We start from the raw sequence: 25426 nt of genomic DNA, 5'->3' as shown, positions 1-25426 counted from the left end.
GAAAAAAGAACTACATCTTCCACTTTCGCGTCGTTATATTCATTTCTGTTGAATTTTTCAAGCTAAGAGACCGACCGTATATTCACCCACAAGCAAGTTTAATACTTCGAAGAATGCTACAGGTTATGGCAGGTATAGGGGACTCTCTTCCCATCTCCTTTTCAAACAGCTTCCTCGATCTCTATCTTCTTTCTTTGTTGCATTCCTACCTCGTGCCCTACAGAACGTGCTAATTTTTCATTCATTCATTCTCTCTCTCTTTCTATTTTTCTTTCTCTTTCTCTCTCTTTTTTGCCTGCCTATCTCTTTCTCTCTCTCTCTCTCCTTTTTATTTCTTTTCCATTTCACATCGAAAAGAACCACGAACAATTTTCTAACATAACTTAGTCATTTCGATCATTTTAGTTTACAGTAACAAATGCTTATAAATTTTTGAAATGTAAAAAGTTAATATATATATAAATGTGTGTGTGTGTGTGTGTGTATACATACATATGTACATATATAATATTGTTTAAGTATACACTTTATATATATATTTAGTATGTATGCAGCTAAATGTGATATGTATATATATGTATATATAAGTGTATGATATATATAGGTATATATAGATATATATGGATATATAAAAACCTTTCCGATAAAACAAATCTAACCTATAATTTTCCAGGTCATTGTGATACCTATCAACGAATCGTGTTAAATTTTTGCAATAAAAAAAATATAGATGTAAAATAAATTTTACTTCCATATAGATATGGGAAAAATATTAAGTAAAATTAATATTGATTAAAAAATAAAATGGTACTTTGATTATTCGTATGAGTTTCGAAAGTGGAGACACGATTAACGGACGAACGAGAGCGAGAACGAAAAGCTAAGCGTAAAGTAAAGAGAAAGAGAGAAAGATAGATACAAAGATAGAGAGAAAGAAAGAGAGAGATAGAGAGAGAGAAAAAGAGAACCATAGACACGGAACTACCGAGAGCAGAGAAATACTTTCGTTAATGAAAGCGAACGCCAGAGTAGCGACCAGTAAGGGGCCATACAATCCTTTCGAATGTGTTCCTTGCGCAATATCCGCCAGGTAAACGTGAAATCGATCTTGGGACTTTTCTTTCTTCCCCTTTCACTCCTTTTCTTTCTTTCTTTCTTTGTTCTCTCTCTCTCTTTCTCTCTCTCTCTCTCTCTCTCTCTCTCTTTTCATCTCTTTCTCTTTCTTCTCATGAAGGTTAAATTTCATGAAAATGCATGCGTGTCGTCACGTTATAGGTTAAATGTATCGACATTTGTAAAATTTCTCAATCGACACTTTTTTCGGTAATTATAAAGAAAAAAATTTGTTTAGTTAAATAGATACATCAATAGTTTTACGTAATTAATTAAATATATGAGACAATCTATAAGGAATAAGTTTGTCATTCAAGGTAATCTTTACAAATTTTCTCGTTGAAATTTTAATTTCTGTAATTACTTTCGTAAGATAAATTTTTTACTAGGAAAATAATTTTCGACCGGTGGAATCTTCTTTTTCATGATAATTTATGTGTATACATTTATAATAATATATTTTAGAAGACATTATTTAAAAATATCTTCTTAGAGTTATTTATATATGATGTCTAATATAAAGAACGCACGTGTTCTTACACAACGATTCGAACATAAGAGTATATGAATAATGAAAAAGTATATTTTTTTCTCTGTCTCTCTCTCTCTCTCTCTCTCTCTCTTTCTAGCAAAGGAAGAAGAAGCTCAGAACGGATTCCATGCGATCGCTTCACCGTCAATGGCGCCGTGTCTCCTTTCTCCAGCATCCAGACAACCTTGGTGTACAGATCAAGCAGGAAAGTACTATTCGATTTTTCTCTTTTTGTTCTTATCCAACGACCATAAATCTCAATGCATTCATCATCATCATCATCATCATCATCATCATCATCATCATTATCATCATCATCATTGAGCTCTACTAAAATAAAAATGATCATACTACATATTGTAAAAATATGCTCAGTTGGTATTCATGTGAATGATAAGTTATATGTATCTGTGTATTTAATTTATATATATATATATATATGTACATACGTAAAACGAGTTCAAAAAGAGAGAGAGAAAGAGCGTGTTTTTCGGCTAAAAATTATTTTTAAAAGTGTATCGTGAACCAACGAGGAGAATAAACGTCAGGTATATTTAATTCCTTCCACGCGTTGCATGCGTCATTTTGTAAAGTTTTTACAAAAAGAAAGAAAAAGAGGTACAGAGAACAATATTTATTGCTATCAAAAAGTGGTGCCATTTAGGAATAAGAAAAAAAAAAAGAAACTGAAAGGAAAATAGAAAAGAAAACAATACATTATAAGATAAAAGAGAAAAATTATAATAAAATATTTCTTAAACATATTTTGTTCAAATTGATGAAAAAAGAAAAAAGAAAAGAAAAATATTGAAAAGAACACAATGTAAGGGACAAAATATGAAACGAAACCCCTAATAAAATTTTCTTTTAGAGACCCGTTTCAATTTTGCTCAAAAATAGAAAGAACGCATATAAAGCAAAACGAATAACAAATAATGAAGGGAAAAATAAAATGAACAACCTAATAAAATTTTTGAGTTGAAGATTCTTTTTAGGACCCGATGGTCGTTTCACGAAAATTCGTTTGCCCATTAAATCCTTTGTATCTTCTATTTCGTACAGGTCATTCGCACGAATGTGAGTGGTGGAAATTTGTCAAAAAAAAGAAATATAAAAAAAAAAACAGAAAAGTAAGATGAAAAGAACAATTTGTTAGGGCTCTAGCGAGACTTGCCTTGACGAGGGTTCAAAAAAGGTGTATGCTAACAACCGGGGTAGAGAAAAAACAGGTTTTCTTCGCCAAATTCTTCGCAAGATTAAATATGCTAAAAGAGAGAGACAGAGAAAGAGAAAATTTTGACGTCCTCAAATAAAAGTTTTTGCTAAGAGAACACACCCTCGAAAATCCAATGATTACGCCGCCACTTCTAAGTACGAAATATATTTTACACTTTCCCATAAATTTTTGTTTTAATGTATTTATTTTTCTTTTTTTATATTTTCTTCTTTTTTTTTTTTTATTTTCTTAACAACTTTTAAAAGGAATTATACAGGGTATCCTATCACAACGTGTTCGTGTTATCGACTTTATAGCGAGAAGTGTATAATAAAAATGTAAGTTTTTCTAAAAATAAATAGAAAAGAAGAAAGAGAGAAAAAAGAAAACACGAAGAAATAACAAAAATGAGAAATACAGGAAAGAAGAAAGGATGAAAGGAAAAGAGGAAGGAAAGAAGAAAGAAGGAACTTAAGCTTCGAGAGTCAGCTTTGTGTCCAACGAAAGATCGATTCAAGGTTGAAAGAAAATTTACGATCGCTAAATCCGACTCGTCGTCGGAGAGAAATCAAGATCGTCTTAACGATCGACTCGAAAGCCGTTCAGGAGAATTAATTGCTCTTTCTCTCTATTGGATTCATAAAATAAAGCTTTTACGCAGAACGAAAGATAGCAAAAGGAAAGGACGATAACAATCGTGCTAAACGTCCTGCAGTTTCATTTGACGAGGATATATGTATATATACATACATCTCATATATATACACATACATACATATACATTTATGTCAACCAGCAAATAAATCGATATTTTCCTCGGGAAAACGTAATAACGAGTATAGCAAAGCATAACGCTGTTATTCCCGAGCCTGTGAGTTATAATGTTTCTTTGTTGTCTCGTATTTCTCGAGGGAGAGAAACGTACACAACCCTTCGTTTTCCACCCTTTTCTCATTCGGAAACATACAAACTAAGAAGGGTAAGAAGGATAACTTATTGTGCAAACTTTACGGATTCTTCTCCTATCTACCAGGTGCTAAGGAAGAAAACAATAAGCCAACAAACGATTCTTTCTTTTCTTTTCTTCTATGCGGAAAAAAAATAAAAAAGAAAGAAGAAAAGTACACACACACATACATACATACAAATAAAAATTCTCAGGTAAATTTGTTGAAAAATCAAAAACTCAAAGAAATCATGAATAGTGATTGAAAATGATCTAAACTTTTGGAATTTTTCAATCGATCGAATTATTTTAAATTGATTTCAATTTTGTGCCAAACCCTTTTCTAGTTTCCGATCGTTCTCATCTCTCATAGCACCGTGCTTCACCGGCTGTTAACCCACTTACGTTACGCGTTATACGGCTTTATAACGAGGACGTTATTAACGCACCATGTACATGCATACGTATGTATGTACGAACTTATGTACGTGAGTTATGCGTTCGAACACTGAGCTCTTTGTCGGCGAAAGAACGTAACGTTCCCCTTTCATCGACCGAACAGATCGCGAAGGAGATCGAAATTGCGTCTTAGAAGTAATTCGAGAGTCATGATTTTATCGCAAAATATTATTAGAAAAATATTATTCGAGATAAAAAATTCTTTTCGAAGTAAAGAATCGAAATTCTTTTGATATCGATATCTCTTTCGATCTATTCGAATTGTTTTTTATTTCTTTTTAATTTTCTTTTTTATATATATATATATAGTTCGAAGTGTTTGTCGACATTCCTTTTTTTCTTCATATTTTTTCTCTCGCGATTACGAGCGTTACATCAAATTGAAATGTTAGTCGGAACACGGTAATATAATCGATAACAAATTTATTTAATACCATTATGTCTCTCTACTATTATATCGTAAATTCCATGAGGTATGATATTAGAAATGTTAAGTATCTTAGAGATTCCAAGATAATGCGTAACGCGTAAGCATTATTTATGATAATGAAGAGACTGTAATCTAACTTTTTGTATTCTCTAAAGAGAAAAAGATAGAAGCAGAGAGAGAGAGAGACATAAGTGACAAAAAAAATTGCTTTCTCGTCGATCATTAGATCGGCACGAGGAACGAGTTACAAAAGCGATCATGGGAGGAGATTAATTCTCTAATATTGAAATATCATAGTACCGAGTACATTCCAAAGTGAGTGCAAGTATTAAATGTGGTGCTCGTTTAAGCATGACTCCGATCGGTTGAGCAAGCCTACACAGTCTATCTTTCTTTCACTACAGTGGAAACAGGCATGTTCCCTTGGACGATTTGACCAATAGTACATAATGATTTATAGTTTTCTCGAGTGACAGTAGATAAATGGAAAAAGGACTATGTATACCTGCTTTCTTTCAAAGATAATAAATAAAGAGATGGACAAAGGACAGTGTTAGTTGTTACCATCAAACGACAGAATAATATCGGCTAATGTTAATAGTCGGATAAACTTGAAAACCTTTTTCAGATTAGAAAGAAACTGAAAAGATATTTTACTACGATAAACTTTAGTACAAAGAATAGAAGGATTATAAAATAGATAATAAAAGGGAACAATTTATCTTTCTGCTAAATTTATTTTGTATTGATATTCTTAATGATACTTGTATTTAAATAATAAATTGAAACTGATTGATTAATTAGTTAGTCAGTAGAAAAGAAAAAATTGTTGAAGATTAATTAAACAGTTCGTTAATACGAACTGAATATACATATATACATACATATATACATACATACATACATATATATATATATAAACATATATATATATATAAACTACATAGTACGAGTCGATTAGCTGCAGATGTAGTTCAAAGGAAAAAGAAGATCTATGATACATCTTTATGAAGCCGATAGAGAGAAAGTGCCATCTCGTGTTACTACGGCGCTCGTACTTCATTTTCTTTTTATCGCTCTTTTCCATCCCTATGAGAGATACCGGGGTGACCTCGGAGAACAGGGTTCCTCGCTTTGTTTTAATTAGAACTTGAGCTAACATCTGCTTAACATCCTTCGTATATCAACGCTCGTTTCGTCTACGATATACATATGTACATACACATACACGTGTACGTATGCTGCGATCACGTGAAACATTTCTGAATAAGTCTAGTTTGAAGTAGAAAAGAAAAAAAAGAAAAAGAGAAAGAGAGAACGAAGAAGAAAAAGAGAGAGAGAGAGAGAGAGAAAGGACAAAAAAAATTTTTGCTCTAAAAAAATGTCTAACGAGACGATACTATTAATGATTTATTGAATTAAATAATGAAATTAATAAAATGAATAATAAATTTATCAAGTGTCGATAACAATTAATCAAATTTATTTGAAAAATAAGAGCTAAATTATGCAACAAGTACTTATAAATATTTTCCTTCTTTACCTCGTTCCAAATTATTCGACGATGAAACAACATAGTTGGGCAAAGCAGTTTGCTACGAGTCCGCACGTGGGGTCATCCACGATACAGGAAACAGGAAATCCTAAGGAGTGAAACCGAGCAGAAACGTTGGTAGCTCACAGTAGCTCCACTGTCTAGGAGCTTCTTACTACTGTAACGACCGCGCCAACGTCGAAAGAAAAGAGAAGAGATACGAACGTAGGAATAACTACGTTGGAAACTTCGTAAGACTAATATATCCGTTCTCGAGACTTCTATATTCGTGATCGTCTTATTATTCAAGAAATAGAGAGAGTTTCGCTATCAATGAAAATCGATGATAATTATCTCTAATTTATTCATACCACGGTAGAAATGCTGCTGAATATTTTTGAATATCCTTCAGAAAAAGAAAGAAAAAGAAAAAAGAAAAAAACAATTTCATACTGGATCTTTGAAACTTTATCCCTTTAAACCTTTAACCCTGTCTCGTGTTTGATCTTTCTCGGATTGGCAAACCGACAATTAAACTTTCAAAACCTGTCCATTAGCGCGAATTAACGGAGCACACTAACTCATCTGGATACCAACGATGCGACGCACTTAATTTACGTGCATGAAGCATAGTAATACGAGTAAGAGAGAGAGAGAGAAATAAAGAGAAACAGAGAGAGAGAGAGAGAGAGGGAGTGGAGTGTATTTGTCCTCCTTCTCCCCCGAGGACAGTGCATTGGTGCGTGCAAAATAGAGCTCTGGTGCAACAGAAACAACCAATGGAGAACTAGAGATACAGAGAGAAAGAGTGGGGAATAGAGGGGGAGAGAGAGAGAGAGAGAGAGAGAGAGGGGTTGAAAACGTAGGTTGTACAGGATCCAACGACAGAGGGACATTCAGAGACTGATGGCACAAACCTTTTAGGCAAACTAATGCACCGAACCTGTAACACCAGAGAGGACACTCTACAGACTCGTGTCGGGGCAAACTACCCCCACCTCGGTTCTTCCACGACAACCACCCCTTGTTCCGTTATATAGGGTGAAGTATTTAAGTGGAATCGCTAGATTATCTTATCAAAGTTCTAGCGTGTTATCAGAGAAAAAAGAACTTGAGAAATTCGAGAGAGGTACATCCTTTAGTAGATAAGAAATAAATCAAATCGAATGAAGTAATTAGATATCTACTCGAATCGGACGTCGTGTCATTGTGAAAATGGTGATTACAACTTTCGAAAAAGAGATTTCGTAATAATCAGATAAGAAAAGAAATAAGTAAGTAATTATCTTGGTTGCGAAACTGTTAATCGATAGGATCGTTATTGAATTGTGTGATTTAAACGTGTAATTAAGATGAAGATTCAGTAAAGTAATTAAAAAGGAATTACAATGGTGCACGTCATATCTGAATATTTTATTGAATAATAAAACAGAGAGAGAGAGAGAGGGAGAGAGAGAGAGAGAGAGAGAGAGAGAGAGAGAGATAAACAAACATAGAATTTAATTAACGAAATGATGTTCCTGACTTTTTTAACGATCATTTTATTTTTTCTTCTTCCTGATCAACGATGAATAAAAAAGACTCAATGAATGGCTGAAATGATCGTACATGTATCTTCGACCCCTCTCGAACGTCTCACCCTGTATAGTTAGTCATATATACGAATACATGCATAGATATATACATACATACGTACATACGTTCCGGTAGGATTCATTATGGCAAAACGTAGCGAGTTTCGATGAGCAAGTCAAGAGCGCACGCGCGCCTGCAATTACCTGCCGAGTTCCCCTTTACACACATACGTACATACACACATAGAGATTCAGATAGACGCATAACGACGAACGTGTGCGCATAATTAACGCGTGGAACGGCTGATTATTAATTTAGGTATTACTCCACAGACCTATATGCCATGTGCGTTCCTTTGGAGGACGCGAGCAACGCTCGAAAAAAAATATATACATATATATATATATATATATATATATATATATATATATATATATACGTATGTATATGTATACGTTTCACGTCTCGCAATCACGTTAATCATTTCACCGGACCAAAATAACGATCGTCGCAATTAAATTTCAAGATCCGTGGATCGCATCGCGTAGATTATTTTTTTATTTCGTTATGTATATATATATTTTTTGTTACAAAATTACATTATCTATTTATTTTTGTACGCGTAATTATATGTTTCAATAATATTTTCACGGATGATTGGGATAATTTAAATTTTATTTTTGTGCTTAATTACAGGTATATTTTTAACCTATTAATAATGTTAGTTTGATAAACACGTGTATGGTATAGAAAAAGAATAAACCAGGAAAAAAACAAGAAACAAAAAGGAGATAAATTTTAAGATAACAAAAATGATCGATATCGTACATAATATTTATTCATAATAGTACTAAATAATAATAGCTGATGGAAAGACTTATAAAGATGATGATAAGAGAGTTGTATTACAACTGCAAGAGAGTTTCGAAAGGAAAAAGAAAAAAAAAGGAAAGAAAAAAGAAAGAAGGAAGAGGATAAAGAGAGGGAAGAAGAGGATAAGTGAGGGAGAAGGAGGGAAACTCCCAACGTTAATTACGATACGGCTGGCATGGCTAACGGAGAGGTCGGTCCCTTTACTTCTCTTCGTCTCTCTCTCTCTCTCTCTTTCTCTCTCTCTCTCTCTCTCTCTCTCTCTCTCTCTTCATATGAATATCGCATTAAGTCATAAAGGAGAGATAGCTTTAGGCCAGGGGTGGTCCCCGATGGGAAACTACGAATTTAATAGAATAATAAATGGACTGGTCCACGTCGGAACCCGAGGGCCAAGATCGAACACGATCGAGATCCAGCCTTTCGTGGCTTCGATCGCAAAGGCGATTTCGCCTGATCGGAGTTTATGATAATATGTACCGATATTTTGATGAAGCCCTCGTAAAAGCAGACCAGCTCGTTCGGAACTTTCGGAGTGTGAGATACGAACGATCCGTACACTTTCATACAAGTTGATAATAAAATCTCTGTACTCTTATGAGTTGTATATATATATATATATATATATATATATATATATATATATTCCTGATATTTTTTTAATGATACATACTAATTTTGCACTAATCACGACGCATGCTTTTATTATGACTCACGAGTATAATACTCGTAAAAGTCGCAATAAACAAATACCTACTTACCTTACTATGAATCATGATATTGCAGTTTCATATATCTAAACCTAAGATGATACAAACATCCTATATAAACGTTTTAAATATAAATTGACAAGATTGGAATGTCCATTATCAATTCCGTAGAATCTTACGAAAACTAAAGGATCATTAAAAAGGAAAAAGGAATTTATAAGAAACGAGTAAGAAAGTTTCGTGACTTTCTGTAAAAAGAGAAAGAGAGAGGAAGGGAAAGAGAAACAGAAACAGAAAGAGAGAGAGAGAGAGAGAGAGAGAGGAAAGAGAGAGAGAGAGAGAGATAGAGAGAGAGTCCGTTCGGTAGCGATAACACAATTAGCTAGTCTCGTGATGCCGAGCGAGAGGGACTGATAAGGGTCGAACGTTTGAGATCGGCTCTCGTCGAGTTCCCGACAAATCCTAACACGGAGATCCCTCGGGACTACAGGACGTTTCAGGGATGCGCGATAAGGGATAGCCTGAGGCCACGGCTTAACCCTATCTCTGTCTCTCTGTCTGTCTCTCTTTCTCTTTTTCTCTTGTTCGTCATTCGACAGAGTTTCGACCCCAGCACTAATACCTTCCGGCAGGTTTTCTTCGCTTGATTTATTCCGTAGGGGTCTCGATTCGCGCCACGCACGGGACGATGCGCACGTGCACGCGCGCGCTCGTGCGGCTTTTCGCACGGCCGTGCGTAAGTAGCGCACGAGGAGTGGGTAGAGAAAAAGGAGTGTGAGAGAGGATATGTGCCGCGAGCAAAACGGTTTGCCATTCGAATGAAATGTTCTCTCTCTCTTTCTCTTTCTCTCTTTCTCTTTCTCTCTTTCTCTCTCTCTCTCTCTTTCTCTCTCTCTCTCTCTCTTTCTTTTCCCTCTCTTTCTCTTTCTCTCACCGATTACGAGAGAGAAAATTTACTATCGATTTTACTATGATGATATTTATTTTTATTTCTTTCTTTCTTTCATTTAATTTATTAATTTATTAATTTATAACATTTTCCCAAGTATCCATAGATACGGTATTTATATAATATTTATATAACATTTATATAATATTTATATGGCATTTCTATAACATTTATATATAATACTTGCATGATATTTATATAAAATTTTACGATGGAATATCAATTTCCGAGGTATATTAATTAATTAATGAGAGTTGTATCAAATATCTTTGTTTTCGTTAATCGGTAATCGTAAATTTAGAATAATAGTCTTTAAAGTATCATTGTCTTTTCAAAATTCATGGAAAGATCAAAGAGAAAGAGAAAGAAGGAGAGACGATGTGTGCGGTAATAGGACAAATTTTCATCGAGGGAGGGCGGTAACCGTGAGATAGACAGAGAGAGAGAAAAGAGAAAGAGAGAGAAAGAGAGAGAGAAAGAAGAGAGAGAGAGAGAGAGAGAGAGAGAGAGAGAGAGATAGAGAGAATGAAACAGAGAGATAGTTAGAGAGAGAGAGAGAGACAAAATGAGAAAGAGGGAACAGTGTAGTGTGTCGGTGGGGTCAAGGAGTCGACTGGAGGGGGGAGCAGGTGGCTCGGGAGGGGGGAAGAGACGAGTCAGGAGCCGAGCGGCGGAAGAAACGACAGTCGCCACTCGACGCCCGCAACGTTCGGAACGGGAGCTCCGTGCTATCTCGTACCAACTAAATATAAACGACCCTTTTTCAAAAACGCGAGTGAAAGAGATAGAAAGAAACAGTTTCGACCTTCCTACACGTTTTATTTTCTTTCTTTTTATATTGTTATTTAACATTCTAACGTGTCCACGCATACTTTTTGCTCTTTTCGTATCTGTTTTCTTTTGCGTTTCTTCACATTCACGTTTATTTATTAATCGTGATCGTTAATTCTTTGTTGTTCTTTTTTTGTTCTTTTTTTTTATTATTATTATTATTATCGTTCTTTCTTTTTTACGTGTGCAATCTTATATATTTTTTGTGACAATTTGCCAATATATATATATATATATACACACACACATACACATATATATATATATATATTTGTAAGAGTGCGAAAAGGGTGAGATATTCGTAGAGATAATTAAAAGGGGGTTTGATCAACATACTCGTGGCCGGTCCGCTACACGCGGGAAACCGGTAGAGAAACTTCGAAAGAGAAGAAGAGAAAGAGAGGGAAAGAGGAAGTCGGCGACTCGATATCAAGCAAACAGCAAACGACAACGACAGAAAAGAAAAAGAGTAAAAAGCGGAAGAAAAGAAAGAGGAGGAAGAGAAGGAAGAAGAAGAGGAGGAGGAGGAGGAGGGGGGGGAGGAAGAGGAATAGAAAGAACACGTCGATTTGGAAACAGGTGTAGGTCAGTCGAAGTCCGGGGCAAAGTGGCGGAAATTTGTGGAGTAATTGAACGTGATAAAGGAGGAGAGGAAGAGCATCCTCGTAAAACGCAACTTATCTTTCGACGTATCACGCGATCCCGAATGGTGAGTTATATTTATCAAAATATATACATACATATATATATATATAAACACACATTTTTTTTATTTTTGACGAAAACAAAGAGACAAGAGGAAGAGAGAATGAAAATAAGAAATTTCTTATCTTATTATCAAAAAGTACGTAGACTGCGAGTCGCTTTTCTCGATAGATAGAAAATTTTTCCTTAAGAGTAATCGATTTTATTTTTTGACTTATCTCTTTCGAGATATATCTATGTGTACATAGAAAGAGAGAGAGAGAGAAAGAGAGAGAGTGTGTATCTGTGTCTCTCTCTCTCTCTCTCTCTTTGTATATGTGTGTGTGTGTGTGTATCTATGTGTATCTGGAAACGGTCCTTAGCATATAAAGTAACCATGAACTTTCTACGAGAGCTCGCCTTATCGAACATCGAAATGTTTTAACAGAAGTACTAGTTAACTTTCCTTGAAGGTTTTTCGGTAATGGCCTCAACGAGTTTCTCTATCATTTCCTCATTACTAACAACTCACTCGTCCCTTCCCTTTTTTCCTTCGAAATTTTTGCAACGTGGAAGAAAAAACAATTAATTTAGTCAACGAAGATGTTAGTTATCACGATTTACGTAGCAATGCAACACGTTATATATATTACAAAATATGTAAGGATGCGTCGTAGTCCGTATTGCGAAAGATCTCTAGATATACATATACATATACATATATATATATATATATATATATATATATATATATATAAATCAAAGTAAACGCAGTGTTAATTCGTAAAAAAAAAAACCAATTTCGCTTTCGTTTCGACACTCGTAAAATTTTTTCTGTCGATTCGATACGTTCGATTTATTTCCTGACATTCTCGAGAGAGCTCGTATCGTAAAAGCAGGCTATGGCAAATACGAAAAAGAGAAAGAAATCGAATATCATGAAAATACTTTTTATTCTTGTCATCGACCATCGTCAAGCATAATCACGATTCGGCACGATCATCGACCGTGTAAAACTCGATATTGGACGCTTTCCTGTATACTAACGATGTTACTATAATACATACACCTCGATTCTCCTTCTCTCTCTCTCTCTCTCTCTCTCTCTCTCTGTCTCTCTCTCTCTCTTTCTCTGATCCTCGTTTAAAAGAGAAACGTCAGTGATCATGAAGGGTTCGCGCTACTTCCATCGTAATACTTCCGCCTGCGGTCCAAAAGTCGATCTTCCTATTACTCTTATTATTATACTTATAACGAATATAAAAAATATTTATACTCGTTATATAATTTTCGACAAAAATATAAGTATATTTATTCGCTATATAATTTAGCTATTATTTAAAAGAAAATACGATTATTTCGTAAGTGGAACGGTAATCAGAAAAAGGGTTGCTCGAATCGACGAAAAATAATATTAATACAATTCTGCAACGCACAAAACATTATTTATATTTTGTACATCCTTTCATTTCGTTTAATAACCATATTACATAAGGATTGTATAACGGAATATCATCGAAAAGAAAGAAAAATAAAAAGAAATGAAAAAACTTATATGATACTACAAAAAAGAATTACCAATAGCTATATCTGTACAGAATTATATTCGTAATATTTGAATTTAAAAATATCGAACATAATAACACTCCGTTCTTTCAAATGTTTTCATTACATCGTCTTAAATCAATCATATATATTTTTGTTATAATTGCTTAGAGAGGGAGAGAGAAAGAGAGAGAGAGAGAGAGGGAGAGAGCTACGTCGTTACTTTTACTATATACACATTGAAAAAGCAGCAGGACGTATATATCGTTCTCGGGAAACGAGCTCTCTCTCAGCTGGAAGTCGACTCGATCGCCACTGCAGATTCGAGTGGTTTGTTTACAAACAAATGACGTGGCCTGCTCGCGGCGTATAAAAGCACTCTCGTCGTTCTCGACATCAAACCTCTTTGCGTAATTATTCACGTTCGCGATCGTTGCTCATTGATACGAACGGTTGATGGTTGGTTAGTGGGCGGAGTGTGTCTATCACCCTCTCTCTTTCTCTTTTTTTCTGTTTCTTTTATGAACACGGACGAAAGAGATAACTGAGTTCGATTATCTTTGACTGGTCGCTGCTATCAATGTGTTTTTGTCAAATTTTCCTTTAACCGCGATTAACTAAAAATAGTTTAGAATGAACGAAAATTTTAGTTAACAAGTTTTTTCAGAACGCATCATTTGCGATTGAAAGTATAATTATACCTGAAACACACACGCACACATATCTATATATATCTTATTTTTTATCTTTTTCTCCGTTTCACATCTTTTTCAGTAGTAGATATTTGATCAGTTCGAAGGATCGTTAAACGTACCTTTGACCATTGATCGTTTGACCAGAGAAGAGATATTTCAATGGAAAAGGTTTCGTCCCCTTTGACAAGGAACTATGCAATAGAATCCTATTCTAACTAATTCGCATCGAGTATCAAGGAAATACAACAGATAGTATTTCCTTTGAGAATATTCATTCGTTCTAAGTACACTGTAATATCTAACGTACTTCTGAATCTATTTTCCCGATCTATTCATAGTATGTTTAAGGGATGAGTCTTCTTATAATAATAATAGATGATAATAGAAGATAATAAAAGAAGAGACTTTGATAAATCCTAGAAGAGATTAGTTTCTACAAATTTTCAAGAAAGAACTTTTGTTGTTTCGACTGTTATTAGGAAGATAGGACAGACGGTTTTCTCTAATTCTTTCGTTCGAGAACTCGTAATCGACGGTAGGTATTCACCGTGAAACGCGACGACCGCGAAGATAATCGTTACTAATTGCAGTAGAACATACGAATCAAACTATACAATTGCAATGGAGACGGATATAATTGTCACGACGACGGATATTGTGACATTCTCTTACTTTTTCTCTTTCTCTCTTTCTATCATTTTCCAACATTATACGAGAAAATAATAGAAACGTAAAAATCGGTCTGCTTAAAAAAAAAAAAAAAAAAAAGAGAGAGAGAAATAAGAAGAAAGAAAGAAAGAAAAAATTAATACCCCAATCTCTACATAGGATCGGTTTAATCCAGCGCATTTTAATTAAAATTCGTATACCTAAGGCGTATTCGTTTTTGGTTGATAGAGCATATCGGGGTATCTTGTATTATCGTGGTATTATAACATCCGTTTTGATAATGAAATTTTAATATATCATCTCACGTGCGATTTTCCAAAAATGGTTTAGAAAGGATAAAAAAGAAAAAAAAGAGAAGGGGAAAGAAGGAAACCACAAGTTATCCTATTTTGGTCGCAACATGCGAACAACGAAATAATGTTTTAACATTAACATTCAAATAATGTTTCCACATTCTTTTTTTGACGCGATTAAAATCTTTTTATCTGTTTTAAACGTTCCAAGATGGATTCACGGTTACGGCATAGCGTTTCGATGACAATTACGTTGGTCGTTAACTAATATCTCTTTTATAAAGGCACTACTTAGAGACTCTGCTAATTACTTAAATAAGATCTACGCGTTTCTCGTGACGAATGGTCTCATTATCATCATTGTAAACATTTCGTTAAAAAAAAAAAAAAAAAAACTATGCACCTTCCGTTATACTCCAAACGGATGCCTTAGAAAATCGTTTAGGAAGCGTGACCATTTTTTCATATTATTCTTTTTTATAAATAGGAAACGTTCAGATCCTTCCTCTTTTCTCTTTGCTCTTTATTACCTTAACATAATTAATACGTGCTTTCAAGAAATATGTCGTGTCAAATTGAATCAAATCGTTTGATAAAACTATAAAAAACTTTTTTTTTTCTACGAAGCGTTAAACGATTAGAGATTCTTTTCTCTTTTTTTTTTTTTTTTTTTTTTTTTATATAATTTAAGTCGGCTAATTAAGACGTTTAAAAGAAGTATGTCGTATCATTTCGTACCGATAGAATGATTAGAAATTTTTCTACGAGCTATCACTTGAATTAGTTCTCTCTCTCTCTCTTTCTCTCTCTCTCTCTTTCCTTCTCTCTCTATTTCTCTATGCATAATTCAAATCAAATATTAAAGACATCTGGATAAAAAAAAAGTACATTATGCGTCGAATAAAAATGAATCTCCGGTAAACGTCGATACGAAATGAAACAAGATATTCGAACAAGTCGAAGAAGAAAAAATGACTTTTAACGGTAACACGAGTCCCATTAACGATCTTCTACGTCGCGACGATGAGTTCGCGAGGTCAGAGATTCCAGGTTAATGGAGGTCAACATGCGTTCGCGTTATACTAAGAAGGGTAGAGAGAGAGAAAGAGAGAGAAAGATAAAAAAGAAAAAGTCTAAGAGATCGAAGTAGATCGTGATCGTTCACAATCGATCATGGGTGTTTCGTCGAATAGGAAGTCGCATGTCGCAGGTGTAGCCTTTATGATAATATTATGAACAGCCGATGCTCGCCGGCAGGTCGTCGATCCTGTTTTGTAAGCTCTCGACTGTGGAGAACGACTTTATCTATTTTTCTTCTTACCGTTCGTGAGTTGAATTCATTTCGGATCTATGACGTTTCAAAAGCGATGAAAAAATCTTTTTCCCTGTCATTTTTAATATTTCTTCTTTTTCTTTTTTTCTTTTCTTTTCTTTTTTTCTTTCTTTCTTTCTTTCTTTCTTTCTTTTCTTTTCAGAGAAATAACATTTGAAGACATTCTAGCCAAAGAAAATATTCTTTGTTGATTTTTCTATACGACTATTTTATGATAGTCAAACTAATGGTATTCAAAAATATTTTATTTATTTTCTTTCGTCTCGCTTATAGGCTATAATATTTTATATTATTTTGTTATTGTCGACTTAAAAAATATGTTTTAGGTATGTATTTTATATACAATAGCATATATATATATATATATGTACTATTAATTTCATGATGAAATATGTGTATGTGTGTATATGTAAAGTATTATTTATGTATATATACATGTGTATCATATTAGTTTTATATGTGTATGTGTATGTACTTATACACATGACACTCGGATAAAGAAACTCGATCATCCTACCTTTGTGTCGCAACACTTTCTAACGAGACACGATCGGAATATCAAATTCAGTGTCGATCTTGATCAATCGCGAATCAAAAGATTCATCTCACGTTTTGAGACCTTACAAAGAAGTAACATTATGTATCGTAACATGTTATATACATAAGTTTCCGTAATCGATGTGATAATTATTTTATTACAATATATCAGACGATAATACGAATGTTATCGTCCAAATAATTTCAATACGTACGTCTGAATGTTCAACAAATTTTCTTATTAACAAACATTCTAACTGTATATAACACATTATATTAGATATCTATCGTATAAACTTTCAAACGATTAATTTTTGTTAAAAATAATTCCTCTATTATTTTCAACATGACAAAATGTATATCTTCACTTTATAAAAAAAAAAAAAGAAGACATTTTAACTCTTGTAACATATAATACTAAAGATCTACTATATATACATTTGAACGACAATCGAAAGCAGGAAAAGATCCTGACGAATAGAGATAATATATTTTACGTTTAACACGGTGAAGGGATTAACCGGCTTCCTCGAAGCGTTATTGCTCGAGTAGTGTCAATAACGGACGATCTTCTTACGCGAACGTTATCCCTGCTCGTCATCGTGAACTGGATTTACTCTCGGCTTCCAATTAAATGCAACAGCTGCGCCGTTAGAAGGATCCATCGCTAAAGATTCGACGTACATATACATACATATATACATGCATACATATATATATATATATATATATATATATATATTTGTGCAAATGCATACGAGTTAGTTGACGAAAGGGGTAAAAGAGATAGGTGATGGTGTGGGTGGTATTGAAGTAGGGAGAGGGGGAGGAGAAAGGGAGGAGAGGGCTGGAGGCTGATTGTGGTGAGGGTGAGGTGAATAGTGGGTCGATAATTGTAACAGAAATTCAATCCTTTCGGAAAGCTGGACCTAATGCCCGGCGCTGACCGCCAATTCAATCAAGTGCCAACCAATCGGAGCCCTCGACTCCGGATTTTCAGGCACGCGCGATTCATCCGAGGGACTACCGAGCTTAACGTATAGCTACGCTTCGATGCTGGCAAATAAAATACCCTGGAACGTGTTTCGTCGATCGAAAATAGGTATTAACTACTCGATGCCGTTACGAGAGCGTTCAAAGTGCGTTTGTATGTAAACCGTTCGCCCCGTTGAGAACGTTCTGCCTGGTAGACCAAATTTTTTCCGGCTTCCTTTTTCTTTCTTTCTTTCTTTCTTTCTCTCTATTTATATATCTCTGTCTCTCTCTTTCTTTTTCTTTTACGTTTGCTTTGAAAGTTCTTTTTCTTTCTTTTTTTTTTTTGTTGTTTTTATCAACAAAAATTTATATCACTACGGTACCTATAAACGAACGAATTTAAAAAGCCCTTTCCTTTTTTATCCTTATTCATTTTTCCTTTTTAAACTACGTCATCGTAAGTTTGAATTGAAATTTTCTAAATCTCATTCGTGTCTAATTATTATTATTTAATTTCTTTCTTTACTTCTTATGTATTACTCTCTTTAAAACTTACACGTTTAGTTCCTTTCTTTCTTTCTGTCTTTCTTTTTTTCTTTCATGCGACGAGCCGAGTCTCACGTAGAACTCGCGACACGTGTACCGTAATACCGTTCCATCTTGTCGCTTCCTTGGCCGCTTTGTGGGTCTTTTCCCGCGAGCCTCGGAAACGAGGGGCACTGCCAAGAGCTCCCGTATTCACATTGTCTTTCCGTGATTTCGTTCCAAGAGCGTGAGAATAGTTTGTTCGGTGACTCGAACCTAAAGCGTGACGAGAAAATCTTCGGTGTCTCCGGATGTGCACGTATGTAAGTACGTACGTATATGTACGAATGTGTAGCATCGAAAGGGAGGAAAAAGAAAATAGAAAATAAATAAATAAATAAATAAATAAATAAAGGAAAAGAAAATATTGATAGAAGATGGAAAGTAGTTTTATCAAAGTATCGAGAAAACGTATCGAACGGAATAATCTTTTTGTTTCGGAACGAAATGAAATTGGCAGTCCAATACAGCCATTCGTATTCGTCGTCTTACCGATCGATCGCGTTTCAACCGCTTTGACTCGCGAAACCGGATGTTCTACGCTGATTGCACTCCATTCCGTATTAATAGATAGATCTATGATTGGTCAAACGGTGCGGTCCAAACGTATTCTCGGCCGGATGCTATCCAGTGTCGTCTTTCAAAACGGATATCGAATATTTCATTCGACTCTGCATACAAAATGAATCGTTTCTACGTAATATGTAAATCGATTCGTCTTATTCTTATAGGTATATACGTATATGCATGCATATATATATATATATATATAATATATAATCGGTAATAAAAATGTCGGGACTATTTTTCAAATCGTTTAAATCTTTCTAAAGAACTTTGAGAAATTGCATTGATAGGTATGTTCATTTCGTAAATTCATTTATTTCAAATGTATCCTGTAAATATTATAAAAATCGATCAATATCTAACTCAAGTTGGATTTATCCTAACATTGTATCTTAAGTTTATTCAAACATCTTTTAAAATCACGATGTTTACGAGACAAGTTCAAACAAAAAAAAATGCATATATTTATTTTTTATGGTTATATATCATAGATCGTAAATAGAGGAGATAGTCGATTAAAAAAAAAAAAAAAGAAAAAAAAAGAAAGGAAGAAAAAAGGAAAGGAAAAAAAGATAGAAGAAAAAACGATTCTGTTTATCGTCTTAAACTTGAGCTTAGGTTTAAAATCTAAGAAGAAGTCAATAAACGTTCTCGTTGGATGAAGATAGAGACAGAGATACTACGATAGAGAAGGAGGAAGCTCTGGAAAAAATCTCTTACTTAGTGAAGCTACGAAGCACCATAAGAGAAGAACAATTAAGGTATCCGTGCTAATTTCTCCGTCCCACGGCGAGTCATCCCGCGTTGCTGTAATTTCCTGCTAGTTAAACATCGGTATCGCGTCTTGTGTATCTTCAATTCTTTATACACACACACACACACACACACTTATACCTATAATAATGAAAATTTAATAATATAAAAATTTAATATTATATACCATTCTAAATTTTCCATGACGATACTTATAAACAATTTTTAATACATATATCAGAGAAATATAAAAGAAGAAAAACAATTTTTCACAGAACGATACGAATGTAATCATAAATTTTTCGAAAAGAGTCCATCGAACATAAATATGGCGACATACGTATCTACATACATATATCTATATCCGTAGATATATATTTACATTTAGGTACGTCGATTTCACGTACAAAATTTGAACTACCGTTTTCAACCTCGATTTACATAGCATAGGTTGTCTGAAGTGAAAGATGAGATGCGTTTTTAGCGTCGAATTGGGTTCAATTTGTTCGTTTGTTCGACCTTGTTCAAATACTTTGAGTATTTTCCGTCGTTATTCGCCAAGAGAAAGGTGCGCCATGAGAGAAGGTTGAAAGGTTCTTTCTCCTTCGTATCTGTGTATGTATGTATGGTATGTATATATGTATGTATATATGTATAAGTTGAGGGCAGTTACGTAACCCGAGGATGTCCGTTCGTTTCTCGCTTCATAAGGCATTCAGTCAAGCAGCTACCGTTTCCACCTGGTCTCGAGGCTACTTTCCTGTCGTATGTCGTTACACCTAAGCGACGAGAAAGTTTTCCTCATCGTTGAATTCCAGTCAACAAACTGATAGCTATTAGGATGTTTTATCTCGATCGACTTATCTCGATCAAGATAAACGTTTGAAGGTATTTCCCGAGAAAATATATTTTTGTTTTGTAATACCTTCATTAAATCAGTTACAAATATACTTTTGATAAAGAAAAACAAAAAAGAAAATTGAGAGTTCGTTAATAGCAATTAATAAATATTCGATGAATTGATACGGAAAACTTTTTTTATTTTTCTATCTGTCGTTTTCATTGATTACCATTGCAATAAGAAGAAAGCGTGCAATATTTGTTTAAATTCGATTAACTCACTCGAGGTATCGTGTCGGTTGATTTTTCTTTTTTTTTTTTTTTTCTTTTCAATTTAAATATTTTTCTTTCTTTTTTTTCTTTTTTATTTTATTTTCTTTCTATCGAAAGAAACAAATTTACATATTCATCCAGTTTGAAAGAGGCTCGGCACGTCCGGCAATTCGTCGTTGCGTGTCCCATTCATTCCCCTCCATAGAAATAAAGAGAGAGAAAGAAATACAGATACAGAGAGAGAGAGAGAGAGAGAGAGAGAGAGAGAAAGAGAGAGACATAAAGAAATATATAGAGATAGAAATACATAGTAGTATTTGCATAGAACGACTAATGGTAGAGATCGGAAGCGAAGCAGAATGAAGACGAAGAGGAGTGGTTACATCCGGCACTTCCGATGCCTTTCACTTGAGCTTGCAAGACCCTAAGGATATATTCTCCATTTGATCGGAAAAATCTGAGATCCCAGAGCGAAGAAGACGCGTCCTTAATTTCCGGCTTGACTTTCGAGAACCGTTATTATTATAGTAATTAAAGAGAGTGCGTACAACCGGCGATGACGATCAGATATTTCCAAGAGAAAAATTTACTTGACTTTTTAAAAACAGCCGTACTTCCTTACGGTAACACAATTTTAATGCCAATTAAAAATGATTCAATTAACAATATATATTACAATAATTTTACACGTTTATTCTTAGTCATTAATCAATCGTATAGATCAGCGTGTACTTGGAAAAATCGATTTGAAAATTATATCGTCGTTAATTCTACAAACGAGTATTACTACAAACGAGTATAAATAGTTCAAAAAAGTTCAGAATTATTTATAATAAAATAGATTTAGTTATCGATCGATCGAACGGACTGAGAAATATGTATAGGGAAAAATCCAATTAAAACTATTTATTGCCTTTATCATAATTCTATGTGCTATGATAAACGAGTACGATAGTTAAAAAAGAAAGAAGGGAGAGAGAGAGAGAGAAATAATAAACGAACATAGGTATATCCATAATAGTTAAAAAAAATATTCATTCAATATATTTTCATTTCACGTTAAAAATTGAAGATAATCCGTTAAGGCCTTATCGCAATAGACCAACTTGAAAGTCTCGTTTAATTTATTTATTTAATTTTTCTTCCGTCTCGAGTGTTCCGACTATTCTGACATTTACTCGTCGAAAGAGGAGAGATCACTTGAAAGGCTGGAAGCCATATCGGCATTCGCACGCGTACATTTTTGCGTGAATACGACACTTAGAGACGCACACATCGTTATAGATAGGTATTATGTATATATATATACGTATACGTATACGGTGATACGACGAACGTTAACCCATTTCTATCGAGATTCTCACGCTTGCCTGTTCCATTTCTGTAACTCGGTATTATAAAAATGGGTTGAAGTATGCGATTCTAGAATCTAACGCGGCCTGTCTCTCATATTTCTCAACTTTCCATAGATATCGCTCGCGTTCCAATCTCGTTGCGTAACCAAACCTGCAGTTATGGTGGATAGAAAAATATATTTTCATTATTCGTTAGAAAATTATTAACTCTGTCTCTACTGCTTACTTACAGATATATACGTAAGGCATCTACATATGTGTGTGTGTGTGTGTGTGTGTGTGTGTATGTTTATTAGAATCATCAATTTTCATATTCCCTCATCGTCATTATCCATCTTAACAACGTGTATTCAATTTTGTCCTCATTTATTCTAAATATGGACACTCAATTTCTCATCATCAATCTACTATAATGACAAACATATTGAAAGCTATCGTAATCGTCAATTTATTGGCTCAACGATGTGCCATAATATGGGAACGCGATAACGTAATAACGAACGGTACTGTGTTATTGATTATTACGCGTAGGTGCATCATGATGCATCGCGTTATGCACCATTCATGTGCATATATACAGGACGTTTCATCTAACATAACACCCTTGCTATTGATCATACGAACGAATGTCAAAAGACAATATTGTTTCATTAAATAAAAGCGATATAATTAATGAAACGTTTCTGTTTCTTGTTCATCCGGGTTTTGTTTCTTTTTTCTTTTTTTTATAAAACGATTTTTAATACATATTTTGATTTTTTTTCTTTTTTTTTTATATCTATATCATATATCTCCTATTTAATTGAAAAACATCCTGTACATACACACACACACACACACGTGTATTATACCCATGCATATTTAAATGCAAAGATATTCGTGAAGTGGAGCAGGAGATCCTTTCTTTTTTTCGTGAAGGGTTCCCAACTGAGTGAGCATCAACTCTAATTCAGTTCATTTACACGGACGACTTGACTGGTGTTCGAGCCAATTCATCCGGTGTGCTACACGCTTTCATCCCATATTCGATGCGAAGCGAATCAATTAAAGGTACTTTAATTGTAGGGGCAGCACGCGCCCGCAAGAACGGGCCATCTGGTACGCTGATTAATGAGAAAACTATTTTTCTAACGTCCTTCTTTTTCTTTCCTTCTGTTTTTTTTTTTTTTTCTTACCACCAGCTGCAGCATGCATCGATGTCAAACAATTTATTACTAAGAATTTTGATTTCTTTTAACGAGAGCTTATTTCATTCGTTGCAAAATATATAATTAATATCCTTATGCTCGAGTAATTCGTTCGATTATTAATTTATTAAAAATTAACTTTCATCGTTTCTTTTTTTTTTTCTACAATTTCATTTTTCATAGTTGATATTTTGATTAGCGTTTCTTTTCTTTTTTTTCTCTTTTTTTTATTCTTTGAAAGTATAATATTTAAAACTGCGATCGTAACTGATTTTGTTATAAAATGTACGACACGTGAATAAGATTAATTTGAATCTATCAGATTCATGCAAATATTGAATTAACAATAAATTAACTTTAATAGACGGTAATTGACTCACAGAGCAAATAATCATAACGTTAATTCGAAATAAAAATCTAATTTCGAACATTTCAATCGATATCTTCTATTCGTTATCGAAGCAACGATATTATTCCCTGTAAAATTATCCACCTGGAAAGGAAAAGATTGAACGATCGTCGTGCTCGTTGAAGCTCGAATTAGAATCGAACTCACGATCGATCCGGCTGGCTAGCTCGTTTCGGAACATCCAGCAGAGCGACGGGGATTATTTATTTAACGTGTTTGGGGAGGGGAAGTATCACTTCCTTCCGAAACTGACATTTTACGATTCATTGACCTTTTCTGATTCGACCTGAACCTTTTTTTTTCAAACGACACTGAACGTAGAAAAATTCGTTTGAAAATCAAATTCCCCCCCCCCCTTTTTTTGTTTTTTCTTTTTCTTTTTTTTATTCAATCTAAAAAAAATCGAACGAGCATTTATTTTCGTTTTTATATTTCTTTGCAATGCGTATACGTAACAGTGTGCACGCAGCCTTATTATTAATAATTATTAATTAATTTCATTATCGAGAACGAGAATATAGATTTCGCTAACGAAACTCTCGAAACTGTGCGAATGTCCGAGAGCAAATCCCAAAGCGAATAATTATCAGCAAAATTGTTCGGCCACGTCAGGTAAAACATAAGTGGGCCAATGAACAGTGAACGTATGGGTCAGTGTCGAACCATCGTCGAACGTGATCTTTGAAAGGGATGGATAAGAGAGAGAGAGAAAAAGAGGATTTCTTTTTCAGGGTCAAACAAGAGACTACGATCTTAGAACCTTACGGCACTCATCTCGTATTACGATGATCCTGTGTAACGGATTACTTTAACCGCAGATGCGGGAAACTAAAATCGATCTATATCGTTGATAGACATCTTACTGCGAAGATCTATTTTTTCTTTTTTTTTTCTTCTTTTTTTTTCTTCTTTATTATATCTCTTTTATTAAATATTTCGAAATCAAAAACATCCGAGAGAATTCATTTTTTCAACTCGAAAGAAGTTTCATTCTCGTCCTTAGAAGGAATAATCGACAAATTTTGTACATTTTTTCCTCTCTTTTATTTTCTTTTTTTTTGTAAAGATGAATTTTAAAACATCTAACCGTGAAAATTTATTCTTTCCAAGTATTTCGAAGATAAAAATATATAAAAAAAAAAAAAAAAAAAAAACAAGAAAAAAGAAAAGAATCGATGTTTGCAGTTCGATATTTCGAAGAAGTTCAATTCAACGACTATCTCAGCAAGCTCGGTTAAGGTGTATTTCAAGAATTTTGTAAGCCTCTCAGATACTTTCTTATCGATGGATTCCAAAAACGAAATCGTTCAGTGCTTAAACACACTCTCGCACTTTCAATGTTTTGTTTAAATTTAAAAGAAAATATTCGCGAAAACGATATTAATGTTACCCTACATACTTGCTTACATACATTCTACAACGTACTTGCGTACGTTGATGCAGCGTATCCAAAGAGAAATACATTCGAGTATATTATTATCTCGTATTTTCACGGTTAAATTCACAAACACATATCCGTCTTATGTCTACATAGATCGTAGATATCCTGATCTACGGGTAC

The 25426-nt window shown here is 34.1% G+C and overlaps 1 protein-coding gene across 1 annotated transcript in view; it reads left to right on the top strand.

Annotated features, from left to right (window-relative positions):
* Nucleotides 1-11011: 11011 nt before the first annotated feature.
* LOC127061831 (uncharacterized protein DDB_G0284459-like) overlaps nt 11012-25426 on the top strand; it is a 47865-nt gene continuing 33450 nt past the window's right edge. Inside the window, exon 1 of the mRNA XM_050989237.1 lies at nt 11012-11874. The gene's annotated coding sequence lies outside the window, so the exon portion shown is untranslated. The remainder of the gene's footprint in view (nt 11875-25426) is intronic.

Source organism: Vespula vulgaris, chromosome 1, assembly GCF_905475345.1.
Source record: "Vespula vulgaris chromosome 1, iyVesVulg1.1, whole genome shotgun sequence".
Lineage (NCBI taxonomy): Eukaryota > Metazoa > Arthropoda > Insecta > Hymenoptera > Vespidae > Vespula > Vespula vulgaris.
Note: the sequence above shows the minus strand (reverse complement) of the source record. Positions and strands in the feature narration are given on the sequence as shown.